Source organism: Lepidochelys kempii, chromosome 1 (assembly GCF_965140265.1).
Source record: "Lepidochelys kempii isolate rLepKem1 chromosome 1, rLepKem1.hap2, whole genome shotgun sequence".
In the NCBI taxonomy this organism is placed as follows: Eukaryota; Metazoa; Chordata; order Testudines; family Cheloniidae; genus Lepidochelys; species Lepidochelys kempii.
Window position 1 is genome coordinate 139482875 of NC_133256.1, and position 12101 is coordinate 139494975.

The 12101-nt window shown below is 40.9% G+C and overlaps 1 protein-coding gene across 7 annotated transcripts in view; it reads right to left on the minus strand.

Annotated features, from left to right (window-relative positions):
* Positions 1-9488: 9488 nt before the first annotated feature.
* MAP7D2 (MAP7 domain containing 2) overlaps positions 9489-12101 on the minus strand; it is a 124603-nt gene continuing 121990 nt past the window's right edge. For all 7 annotated transcript variants that reach the window (XM_073357061.1, XM_073357040.1, XM_073357051.1 and 4 more), the window contains one exon: positions 9489-11281. The gene's annotated coding sequence lies outside the window, so the exon portion shown is untranslated. The remainder of the gene's footprint in view (positions 11282-12101) is intronic.

Sequence of the window (12101 nt, forward strand, 5' to 3'; positions counted from 1 at the left end):
TCCCCAGGGCGGTGTCGCCAACTCCGGGCCCTCCCAGCACCAGGACAAGGCGGCTCTTCCCCACCCCAAATAGGGTGACCAGATGTCCCGATTTTATAGGTTTCAGAGTAGCAGCCGTGTTAGTCTGTATTCGCAAAAAGAAAAGGAGTACTTGTGGCACCTTAGAGACTAACCAATTTATTAGACACCAGCAGGAGAGTGAATTTGTGGGGGGGGTGGAGGGTGAGAAAACCTGGATTGGTGCTGGAAATGGCCCACCTGATGATCACTTTAGGTAAGCTATTACCAGCAGGACAGTGGGGTGGGAGGAGGTATTGTTTCATATTCTCTGTGTATATATAAAGCCTGCTGCAGTTTCCACGATATGCATCTGAGGAAGTGAGCTGTAGCTCACGAAAGCTCATGCTCTAATAAATTGGTTAGTCTCTAAGGTGCCACAAGTACTCCTTTTCTTTTTGCGATTTTATAGGGACAGTCCCAATATTTGGGGCTTTTTCATACATAGGCGCCTATTAACCCCCAGCTTCTGTCCCAATTTTTCACACTTTCTGTCTGGTCACCCTTGCCCCAAACCGCTTGCAGAGCCGCCAGTCGGGGCAGCATCTCACCTGCCACCCCGCCGCAGGCTCCTGGCCAGACCGAGTTTTCTGTTCAAAGCGTCCCAATCCCGGGTCTGCAGAGCCTCCGAGTGGTTCCCCGACCTGCCCGGGCGGCTGGGCTCAGTGCCTGTCCCGGACCCAGCTTGGCTCTTGGGAGCCGCAGCTTCGCTCCTTTGAATGATTTACCCCTTCACGTGTTATTGTCATTACTTTGGGCACTCCAGCATTTCCCTGCCTTACCCTTGTGCAGCTGGGCGGCGTATGCCATTTCACTGACACTGTAACAGCAAATAATCACTGCAACTATTAATAGTTGGAGGAGCTTCAGCAATCCCAGTCCCCTCTAGCGCTTCCTGCATTATGGCAACATTTGTTTTCTACATTTTTGTTCTTTTCTCATTTTTTTAATGCACAAGTTTATTCCTTGGAATCATGTGGGGTTAAGGATGGCTGATTTCCTGGTGTGGTGTCAAAACTTGTTCAATTCCTTTGATCCACCAATGGGGATTGCCTTGTCTAGGGTTTCTTTGTTTTGGTTTTTTTTGCCTCTCTATCCAACACCACAGCGGTATTTCAGGTGTCACCACTGGGGCATAGAACTTGGTTCCTGAATATTCACCACAGGCCAGATTTGTAAAGGGCAAAAGCACCTAGATGCTTTCAAAAATCCCAACAGTTGCCTAAATATCTTTAAAAATCTGGCCCAGGTCTGCAGGGCTGCTACATGGTCTTTGGTACATACTTTCTAGAGCAGGGGTGGGCAAACTTTTTGGCCCAAGGGCCACAGTGGGGTTGCAAAACAGTATGGAGGGCTGGGTAGGGAAGGCTGTGCCTCCCCAAACAGCCTGGCCCCCACCCTCTATCCACCCCCTCCCACCCCCTGACTTCCCCCCTCAGAACCTCCAACCCATTCAACCTGCCCTGCTCCTTGTCCCCTGACTGGCCTGAGCCCTATCCACACTCCCAAACCCTAACAGGCCATCTTCACTGAAGTGCTACAGCTACACTGCTGCTGTGTTTTAGGCACAGACAAGCCCTGAACATTATAACACTTAAGTTCCATTGTGAATCTGCCCCTTAGGCCTTTTCCTCATGGCTAAAAAAGGTGATTTTTGTTTTGTTTAACTTTGGATATCTAAGGTGCAAGAGCTACTCTGAGGTTAAAAAAACAAACAAACCCCATTGAGGACAAGGCACTTAGGTTTTAGCAGTGAGAAAATGTCTCTGCACTAAGAGTAGAAGGCAATTCGCTCATATGTTTATGCCAAAGCAGAGAGGTGCAAATCTTGTTTTGAGAACTTAAGCAGTAAGTGTAATAGTGACAATGAAGGGGGGGGGGGGAGTCTGTATAAGGAACAATGGTAGATTTTCTGCCTAATGGGTTGTGTTTAAAATGTTTTCATAAGTATTTCAACTGCTGTTTACAATGCTTTATACTAGCATCAGTGTTTTGTGTACATTAAACCTTCCTATAGGACATACAGTTTCTGATCTATAATGGGAAGAGCTTAATAAAAAAAAACAAAACAATACCTTCCTGCAGGTTTTTACATACAATAGCCCTGCAGTTTAATTCTGTAGAATGCTTTTCCAAATTACAAAAATCCTTTATTTAGTTGTGTCCAAATTTAAAATAGAGATTTCACAATGGTAACAAAATTTTGATGGGAGTGCACCCAACCCTTATAACGTGCTACCTTCAGACCAAGAGGATGATGAAAGGCAAAGGCAGCAAATTGTGGCAGTGCACCAAAAAAGCATACCCATGGAAGTCAGTAACTGCTACCAGTAGAAAATTGTGATTGTAGCTGTTTGTAACATTATACTGGCCCCAGAGCAGCAAGCCTGGCTAGGAGGCATGCTGACTGCAGCTTCTCCCTGTGGGTGGGCCACCCTGGGCCCAGTGCCTGAGAAGTGAAGAGGCGGGAATGAGAACCAGTCAAACCTCCTCTCCCCCGTCCGCCCTCTAGAGAGAGGGGAGACCCCTACTGGGGGTCTGGGCAATAATGCCCCCCATCCCCACACACTGCTGGGCAACCTCCCGCCCCCCAAAAAAATCTGTCAGGGTATTAGTTCACCCCCTCCTATTCCCCTGATGAGGCAATAACTCTCCCAGAGCCAGCAAATAGTAATCTATACATATTTACAAGGAAAGGTGAACTGGTGGAAAGTCCTGAACTCCAAAGGGCTCAACCTGATTATATACATTTAAAATTTACTACACTTTTATTTCACATAGAACAGTCACTATCACTGCACAAAGAGGAATATCTTCATAATCAAGAAAAGGAAGGTGGACCTGTTAGAGTAAGAAAACATCTTACTTTTTCTATTATTCATTACTCCAGGTGGCAGGTTTGTATATTTACTATGACAAAACAAGGGCCTTATAAAGCACACAGGGATATTCAGACCAATAACGTGGCTGACAACATTCTGAAACTTGAAAATGAGCAGATAGAGCATCCCACTTTAAGTTGCAAACTCTTTCAGAATGACTACAGAAAACCCACTTTGTACGTAAGCTTTTATATTAAATAACCTGAAATAATGTAGCAATATTAACTTCTTTACTTCTGAATCCTCCTCTAGCAATACAGATTTCCGTCCTGCAAACAGTTATTAAATATGTGGTTAATATTAAGCATGTGCATAAGTGTTTCCAGAATTGGGACCATAGTTTTTAAAGGAAACCTCCAATAAACTAGTTAACTAAATATGTACTCAGTAAAATTATATTTACATTTCAAAACAGCTTTTATCAATAGTCTCACTAGTTCATTATCTCCATACCTATGAACTGTGAATGGTTTCTCTATGGGCCTTATTGGACATGGCTCATTTGATGATTACTCATTATATTTAAGAAAATTTATTATTTTTAAGTGATTTGTCTTTCCAATTAAAAGTAGTTAGTGTAGCTTTCATACTCCACTTGAATGAAAAATTTGTTTTGGAGCTATGTTAACTGTGTATGTGGCTAAACACTTATAGATTATAAATGCAAGTTAACTGGAATTCAAAAATAAAAGATCACACAATTAAACAGACCGGTGCCTTAACTGTCCCTATAAACTGCTTTTACATGCAAAAAGTTGCGCGGAAGGCCATGTCAAGCTAATTGTAGAACAGTGGACAAAATATTTCAGTGGAAGCTGCTCAGCCCCTTTCAGGATCAGGTAGAGGCAACCTGAGCAACACAGGCTTACTCTGCACTAGTGAAAGTTAAATGGTTTGACAACAGGTCAAAACACCTGGTTTTGAATACTGCTGTTCCATGGAGGTGGTCCTGGTTAACCAAGTTCCAAGCCTATTGTAAAAAGTGTGCTAGTTTTGTTATCATATACAATTCATTTTTACCAATCTTGACCCAGCCCTAGTGCAAGAGATGTTTCAGAGGAGGAAGACTGCTGCTTCAAACCTGCTGCAGGAGATCCTCTGAAGAGAGAGTTTGCAAGGGAGGAGAAAGTCTAAGAGAGCTGTCAAAGGAACAATAAAAAAGGTGGGCAAGGCAAACTTCAAGAGAAACGTTTAGTTCAGAGGTGGGCAAAGTACATCCCTGCGGGCACATCCGACCCATGGGACCCTCCTGCCCGGCCCTTGAGCTCCTGGCCCGGGCAGGAGGGCCCCCTCCCCCGTAGCCTCAGCTCACTGCGCCGCCGGTGCAATGCTCTAGGTGGCAGCGCAGCTGCAGAGCCGCGGCCTGACCCAGTGCTCTGTGCTGCGCGGCGGCGAGGCTGGCTCCAGCTGGGCAGCGTGGCTGCCTGTCCTGGTGCTCTGGGCGATGCAGCTGTAGCTCCGCCAGCCACCAGTGCTCCAGGCAGCGCGCTAAGGGGGCAGGGAGCTGGGGGGGGGAGGGTTGGATAGAGGGCAGGGGAGTTCGGGGTGGTGGTCAGGGGGCGGGGGTGTGGATAGGGGTAAGGGCAGTCAGAAGGCAGGGAACGGGGGGGGGGGTTGAATGAGGGCAGGAGTTGGGGGGGGCAGTCAGGAAGGACAGGGGGGTTAGCTGGGGCAGTCAGGGGACAGGAAGAAGGGGTGGTTGGATGGGGCACAGGTCCCAGGGGGACAGTCAGGAATGAGAGGAGGGGTTGGATGGGTCAATGGGGGGCAGTCAGGGAGCAGGGGGGGGTGGATAGGGCAGGAGTCCTGGGGGGCCATCAGGGGACAAGGGGGTTGGATGGGGCAGGAGTCTCGGGGGGGCCATCAAGGGGCAAGAAGTGGGGGGGGGTCAGATGGGGGTGAGGGGCAGGCCACGCCTGGCTGTTTGGGGAGGCACAGCCTCCCCTAACCACCCCTCCATACAATTTCAGAAACCAGATGTGGCCCTCAGGCCAAAAAGTTTGCCCACCCCTGGTTTAGTTGGTGCTTTACCATTTTTTTAGCCTGGTTTTAAATATGCTTTTATAGTAACAATAATTTTGGACTCTGCTTTCTGTAATAGCTTGAACTTCAATCTTCATTTCTCCCTCACATACTATACAGAAAGCATTTATAGATAGTCTATAGTAATATTTAGTATTTATATAGTGCTGTGGAAACAAATTACTTAAGATCACAAACACCTACATGACGTAGGTCAGCTATTTTCCCCCAATTTACAGAAACTTAGGCCTGAAGCTCAAATCAGACCTTGAGGTAACTTGACTTCAGGTGAGTTACACCTCACCCAGACCAGGGATGACTTTGGTCCAGAAAAAGGTTAAGCAATTAGCTCAATGATCCTCTCCTGATTCTGTGCTCCAAACAGTAGCCAACATTTCCTCAGTTAACTGAGGGAATTAGGATCCTCCTTATTAAAATCACATATTTGAATGAAACTCTGTCAAATCAGTTAACTTATAAATATGAAAAAAGAAATGGGATTTAACCATTAAACCTGAACAGGATGACTAACTGCATTACTCAGCTCACTTATTTAAAGAATAATTTCTTGATGCTAAGTCTTACTCTGAATCTAACAACTCATCTAATTCTCCTGGTTGGTCAAATAAAATAGGATTCAAGCCTCCTTTTTATGACATAATGGTGCCTGGCTATTTATATAGTCAGCATGACTTCCATGTAGCAACACACAAAACGAATTCATTGCCTCTAGCTGTGCTCACTGTGGTGACTGGTGTATAATTTGTAAAATGTAGCTTAATAACTTTAGCTGCAAACGAGTGGAGGTACTTCGTGTATGAATAGATATGGACTACAAACGTGATCATCAAAAGAGAATTTAAAAAAAATTGAACAAGTATTCAATTTTGATTAAGTAATAAACAGGACACCAGTGAGATTATTTGAAGATGGAGTGATACGTTTGCATTTCTGTGCATATGTGAGCAGGCAGAACTAGAATTTGAACAGTCTACAGCGAAAGAAGTTGTAATAAAGTGGTGGCATGAGAAAATGAAGGCATGACTTTGGATTTCAAAAGACATGGATAGCTCGATGGTTAGAAGACATTACTGACATTTATATATTATGATTTTTAATATTAATGACTCAATATTAAGGTTGCAGAGTCTATGAAACACCTTAGTGACGCTGTTACCCTTATCCTCCCCCATTTCTTCCAATTGTTTGTTAAATCCATTTGTTGTATCTTGTTTTACATTAAATTATAAAAATCCTCAACGTAGGATCTTGTGTATTTGTATAGCAACTAGCACAACAGAGTCCTGATTTTGATTGCAGGCACTGAGTGTTACCATAATACAAATAATTAAGTAGAGGTGATGCAATACTATATCTGAGATGGCAATAGGTAGACTTACTGATCTAGGACACTGGGAAAGAGAAAGTTCAGGGTTCAGCATACCACCAGGATTACAGTTAGTAAAGAAAAACTGGAGGTTTGGGTCAAGGAAGAAGAAACAGGCAAAGAAGCTATTACTTATTTCCTAAATTGTATGGGAATTTTTAGTGCTTTGACACACCCTAGAAGTCCTCTATTTATTAACAGAGTAAGAATAGCATGGACCACAGCAGAGCAAACTTCTCCATATGGCCATAGCAATTCTGATCCGGATGTACCATCTCTGGAGGGGAGAGGATTATTCAGTCTCCGTGCCCATTCAAGTTTTGGTCTCTGCCAGCTGTGGTATAAATTGCCTTCAAGTAGAAATTGGACTAAGAGCAATCTAATTTCACAAGACAGCTGTGAGAATTTTTAGTCATGAGGGCTGACTGTCTTGGGGCTGGTAACGTAGAGGTGAAAACTCTGGTCTTGATTCTGAACTCACACCAGTGTAAATTAGGAGTGACCTCCAAGAAGTCACTAGAGTTAAACCCTGTAACACTGGATGTCATTTCTAGTCCACTGGTCAGTCCAGTTCTCCAGGGAATTGAGGATGGTCAGTTATGCTCATATTTCTCCGTATTTATGAAAGATGCTAATAATTTTCTTTTTGGGGATGTTGCCACATTAGGTTAAAAAAAGAGGTTTTAGAACACAGTAGAATAGTTTTGCCTTTTATTTTAAGAGAGAAAAGTTATTGTGATGACATAAGGGACATCCGAACTTTTGAAAGTTTAGTATGGTATTATGCCTGCATTGCCCTAATATTGCCAGCCACTGGCCTGCACTCTGTCTTTCCATGGGATTAACAAGTACTGGTCATATGTAGTATTTGGTAAATATGTAGCTGTCATTCTCAGAAAAATACAGGAAATAGTATGAGAATAATTTTCCAGTTTATGGTCTCATCTCACACCCATGCAAATTCTTCTATAGCTAGGTAATTTTGGATATTTGGGGGTCCAATCCTGTGACGTGCTGAGCACTCTCAACTCCCCTTATCTTCAGTGACTCTAACCTGCGTGTGTATGGCTGAAATATACAGCTCATGTGATTGATTGCCAAAATAAATAAATAAAACATTCTCGGTTCAAGGACTATGTAAATCATGCCACTTATTACTGCAGTTTTCTTTCTATTTTTCTAATTTCTTCTCAGTCTGAGCTTGCATCTCTCTAACAAATATTCAGGCTGGATTTCAGAAGGGCTGCATGTCTAATTGTGAATCATGAGACTCTAGCTTCTAGGTCATTTTGATCCTGCACATTGCAGGGTTCAGATAGTCATCCAAACCAACTAGTTGGGAAACAGATTTCCACTATTTCCTTGGTTTTCAATTATCAGAAATACTCTAAGAACTTCTCACCATATTTCAGTCCTTCAGTCTGCGCAAAATGAGGAAACGGTGGAAAACAAGTGTCATAAAACTCTTCTGAAGGACAAGAAATTGTTAGCTTGCATTTTAGATTTTTTTAAAAAAGCTTAAAACCCTTTCCCTCCTTACTCCCTGCTTTCAAATTTAAATTGCCTTTCCCATAAAATATTTTCTTAATAGACAGAATAGGTAATTGATGATTAGCAGAGTGAGCAGTAGTACTCTCTAATTTTCAGACATGAGAGCTTATACAGATGATAAAGTAAGGACTGTGTATTAATGAAAATCAACAGTGTCACATTGTTGACTCAAACCCAGTTTGTGATCCACTATAACCCTCAAATCCTTTTCAGAAATACTACCACCTAGTCAGTTATTCCTCTTTTGTAGTTGTGCATTTGATTTGTCCTTCACTTGGGAAGGACTTTGCATTTGTCTTTACTGAATTCAGACCAGTTCTCCAATTCATCAAGGTCATTTTGAATTCTAACCCTGTCCTCCAAAGTGCTTGCAACCCCTCCCTGATTGGTGTCATCTGCAAATTGTGTAAGCATACTCTCCACTTTGTTATTCAGGTCATTAATGAAAGTTAAATAGTACCACATCCACGACTGACCCCTGTGGGACCCCACTAGCTATGACCTCCCAATTTGACAGTGAACCACTGACGACTACTCTGAGTACCATCTTTCAATTAGTTGTGCACCCACCTTATAGTAATTTTGCTCTAGTCCAGTTGTGTAAATACTTTTCTATAACTTCACACTAGCAATGTAGTATATGATTTCATCTAACACAATGAAAGAGGCTAATTTCAGTGGTTCTCCAACAATTCCATTGTGTGGATCACTTTGTAACAAAGATCGCTTTTACCCACTTCTCTCCCTGCCTTCTTTACAGCTTGGTTCTCTAATGGTTTAATTCTGTAGATCTCTAGAAGAAGTTGGAGGACCAGCTGTGGTGCACAGACTGTAGTTCCAGGACTACTGTCCTATACAAAGAAAGTCCATTGAACCACAGCAGCAAATATGAATACCAGTACAAAGAGTAAGAAAATGAATTAAGGCTCCGCCCCTGACACATTCTATTTTCTACAGGAGCAGTAACCCCAGATATTCAGCCCAATCCTGCTGAAAAATATCTTTGAAAGTCAGTAAGAAAAGGATCTGAAGTTATTTATATGTACACCTATCTGTGTCTCCTCCTATCATCTTAGGATGCAATTGTATTGAGAAATCACATAAAGGACTCAGTGTACCACAGAACTCAAATGAGCACGTGTTGAAACACTATGATGGAAAGAGATATCCTGGATGACAGAGGTAACGTATTAGTACACTCTAAAATATATCAGATTTACATATTTGATATTTTGCATTAAAATTATTTTGTTTTATTTTACTTTTATTTAAAACAAATGTTTGCAGACTACTCCTCCCCAAGAGATCAAGGGACTGTTAGTCATTACATGGAACAAGCTGGTCTCTTTCTAAAAAGATATTTGTATTTAGTCTAAGGAGCAGTTTAACATTTATATTTTAGGCTGTTTTGTAATGTGGATAATTAACAGTTCAAGTACCTGAGACAACACTAGTAAGAGAATAGAGCAGCCTATAGAAGCAAACCACCACATCAGATTGAAAACAAAGGTAAAAAGTTAAGTATTTTGAGAGGCTAAGGAATTATCCCTCCATGTAGTATTAAGCCTTGCTGAGAAAACCACCACAAATCAAACTACGCTTTTATTTATTTATTTATTGGGGGGGGGGGGGGGCAGTAGTTTTGCCATGATCATGGGGCGGGGGGGAAGCTAGGAAACAAGTCAGACTCAAATGAAAATGTATTTCACTCTTATACATGCTATACACGTCATGCAAGTGAGGTAATCTACAGGTTATACAATGACACCATAATAAAATATAACATCTCAGGTGACATCTGCCAAACACAATATATCAAGCAAAACAAACATGATTCTTTTGTTTTGGTTCTTTTTTTTTAAATTTTATTTAGGAAACAACTGTAGGACTAATTTGGAAGACACGATACCATGCTACAGCTTACTGAACAGTCACTAGAAAAGTATTTTGCTGAAATACACCAACATAAAAAGAACTATTGTTATAGGCATGTTTTCTTTATATACTCAAACACAGGTTCATTGGCTACTTCAATTTTTAAACAGTTGCTGGCTTTAAAAGCAGAAGAACGTGGCTACAATTGAGACCAAGCTACACTGTAAACTTCTCTACATATAAAAGTTTCTACTTTTTTGTTAGTCTCCGAACAGAATTGTAGTGACTTTTTTAAAAGATTTGGACAAAAATGTCCTCCAGGCAGCACAGAATATAGCATAAAAGTTACCATAGCTCACCAAAAGAAATAAAACTAACTAAAATACATTGTATGGCACATAATGTCTACATTTTACATTCTTGATATGAATTTTCCCATATAGATGTTTGTTGAGTACTAAGGAGGCTAATATTGTTATATAGGTGAAAATACTATGTGAGAGAGCGTGTCTCACAGACTTAGTATTTCTGTTGCAATATCTGTCTATTGTTTTACCACTGATTATATTTTTTGTTGAGTCTGTAGGAAGACACAAAATAGTTATCTACATGAATGAAAGCCTGCTGGTTTTAATAATTGATCTCAAACAGTTAACGCAACATTTATCTCAATCCCATGACATACTTGCTTAGAACTACTGCAGTTATGTAATACATATTAGAGAACTGTAATGGATATTATGCCTACATTGCCTACAAGTGTTATATCAAGGGAGTTTTAAAGACTTCAGCAAGAGTCAACCCAAGGCTTTATTAGTATTAACTAACTACTTTGTCACTATTGACTTTAAAAAAAAAAAAAAAAAAGACAAAATAGTCATGTGTGATGCATTGTAGCAGGGGGATAAATTAACCCTCCACAGTCTGTAAGGAGGATCCTTTGATTCCAGCAGTTGAATAATTATTTGTTTTCATGCTTCCTCAGTTCTAGTTTTGCAATTATACACCTGCAAAAAAGAGTTGCTGAGAACTCGTCAATATTTTTCCCCATTTAAAAAAATAGGCACAGAGCTAAAGTACAGTACATTATTTAATTTCAATGCACTGTGGGTAAACCTCAGAGTATTTACAAGAAAATTACATCAAGTACTTGTATGATAAAACTAAAGGAAGAATGATTTTAAAATAAAACGCACAGGGTAAAAATCACAGTGAAGTATTCAGATGAAATTTAAATTAAAAAAAAGTAGTAAGAGCTTTATTAGTAGATGAAGCCCAAATTCTGAAGAACAATGAATCTTCCCTGAAACCAATCAAGGCTATAGATTCCTGCCATCTACCAAGAACAGCCAGTTATTCAACATACCACTTGGGAAGACAAAGTTATATTCAGCTCTGATTATGTGAAATCCAGTGTTCAAAAGACTGCAGAAGCTCTTTCTGATGACAAGCTCGTATTTTACTGCCAGCAGCATGACAGGACGTATATCCTCCACAAATACTTCCTCTGTCAATTAAAAACACACCCAAACAGCTTATATAAGTAAAATGGCTCCAATTTTTATAATGGAGAACTGATTCTCTTGCAATAAAGTACAATGCTACAATTAACATTAAGACTACCATTATATCATACTGTATTTCACTTAGCTTGCAGACTTTCCAGGAAAAGGACTGTTACTTAACTGTCAGTACGATGCTGCGTACATCTGCTGCACTGAACCATAATAAATGGCAATCACTCCCACATTCCACTTTGCTGCGTACTTAACTGGTCCTGCTTTTAACTGTTCTCTCTTTGTTATTAAATTGAAATGAGATATAATTAAGGACTATCATAACTAATAGGGGGAAGGGTGCATAGTTCTTTAACGAAAAGAACACACATCTATATTTTTCATTATACCCTTAGTTTATCACTAAAATGTTTAAGTTAAACAGGTAACTTCAATTGCTTTAATGTAACTAGTTGATTTGGGTACCAGAGCAGATTAACAAAAAGTCTTAAACATTTTATTAAGTACTGACTACTGTCTGTATAATTCAGAAATAAAGACACTGTCCTCTGCCAGACACAGAATTTACATCTATAGTTCCGAACTATACAGTGAGTTCCTGCACTGCCAGCATAAAACCAATCTGGATTCCACTTTCTTTCTACTCCTAGCTAGCTCCCCACTCCTCCTGGCTGTGGTTAGAAACCAGGAGCAGGGTGAGGTAGGGCATGACAGGGGTTCCCAACAGGGATGAAGTGGGGCCAGTAAAAACTTATTATAGGAAAGCATAGTGGTGTGACCCATCTTTCCAACAGCCAAACAAGCTTTCCC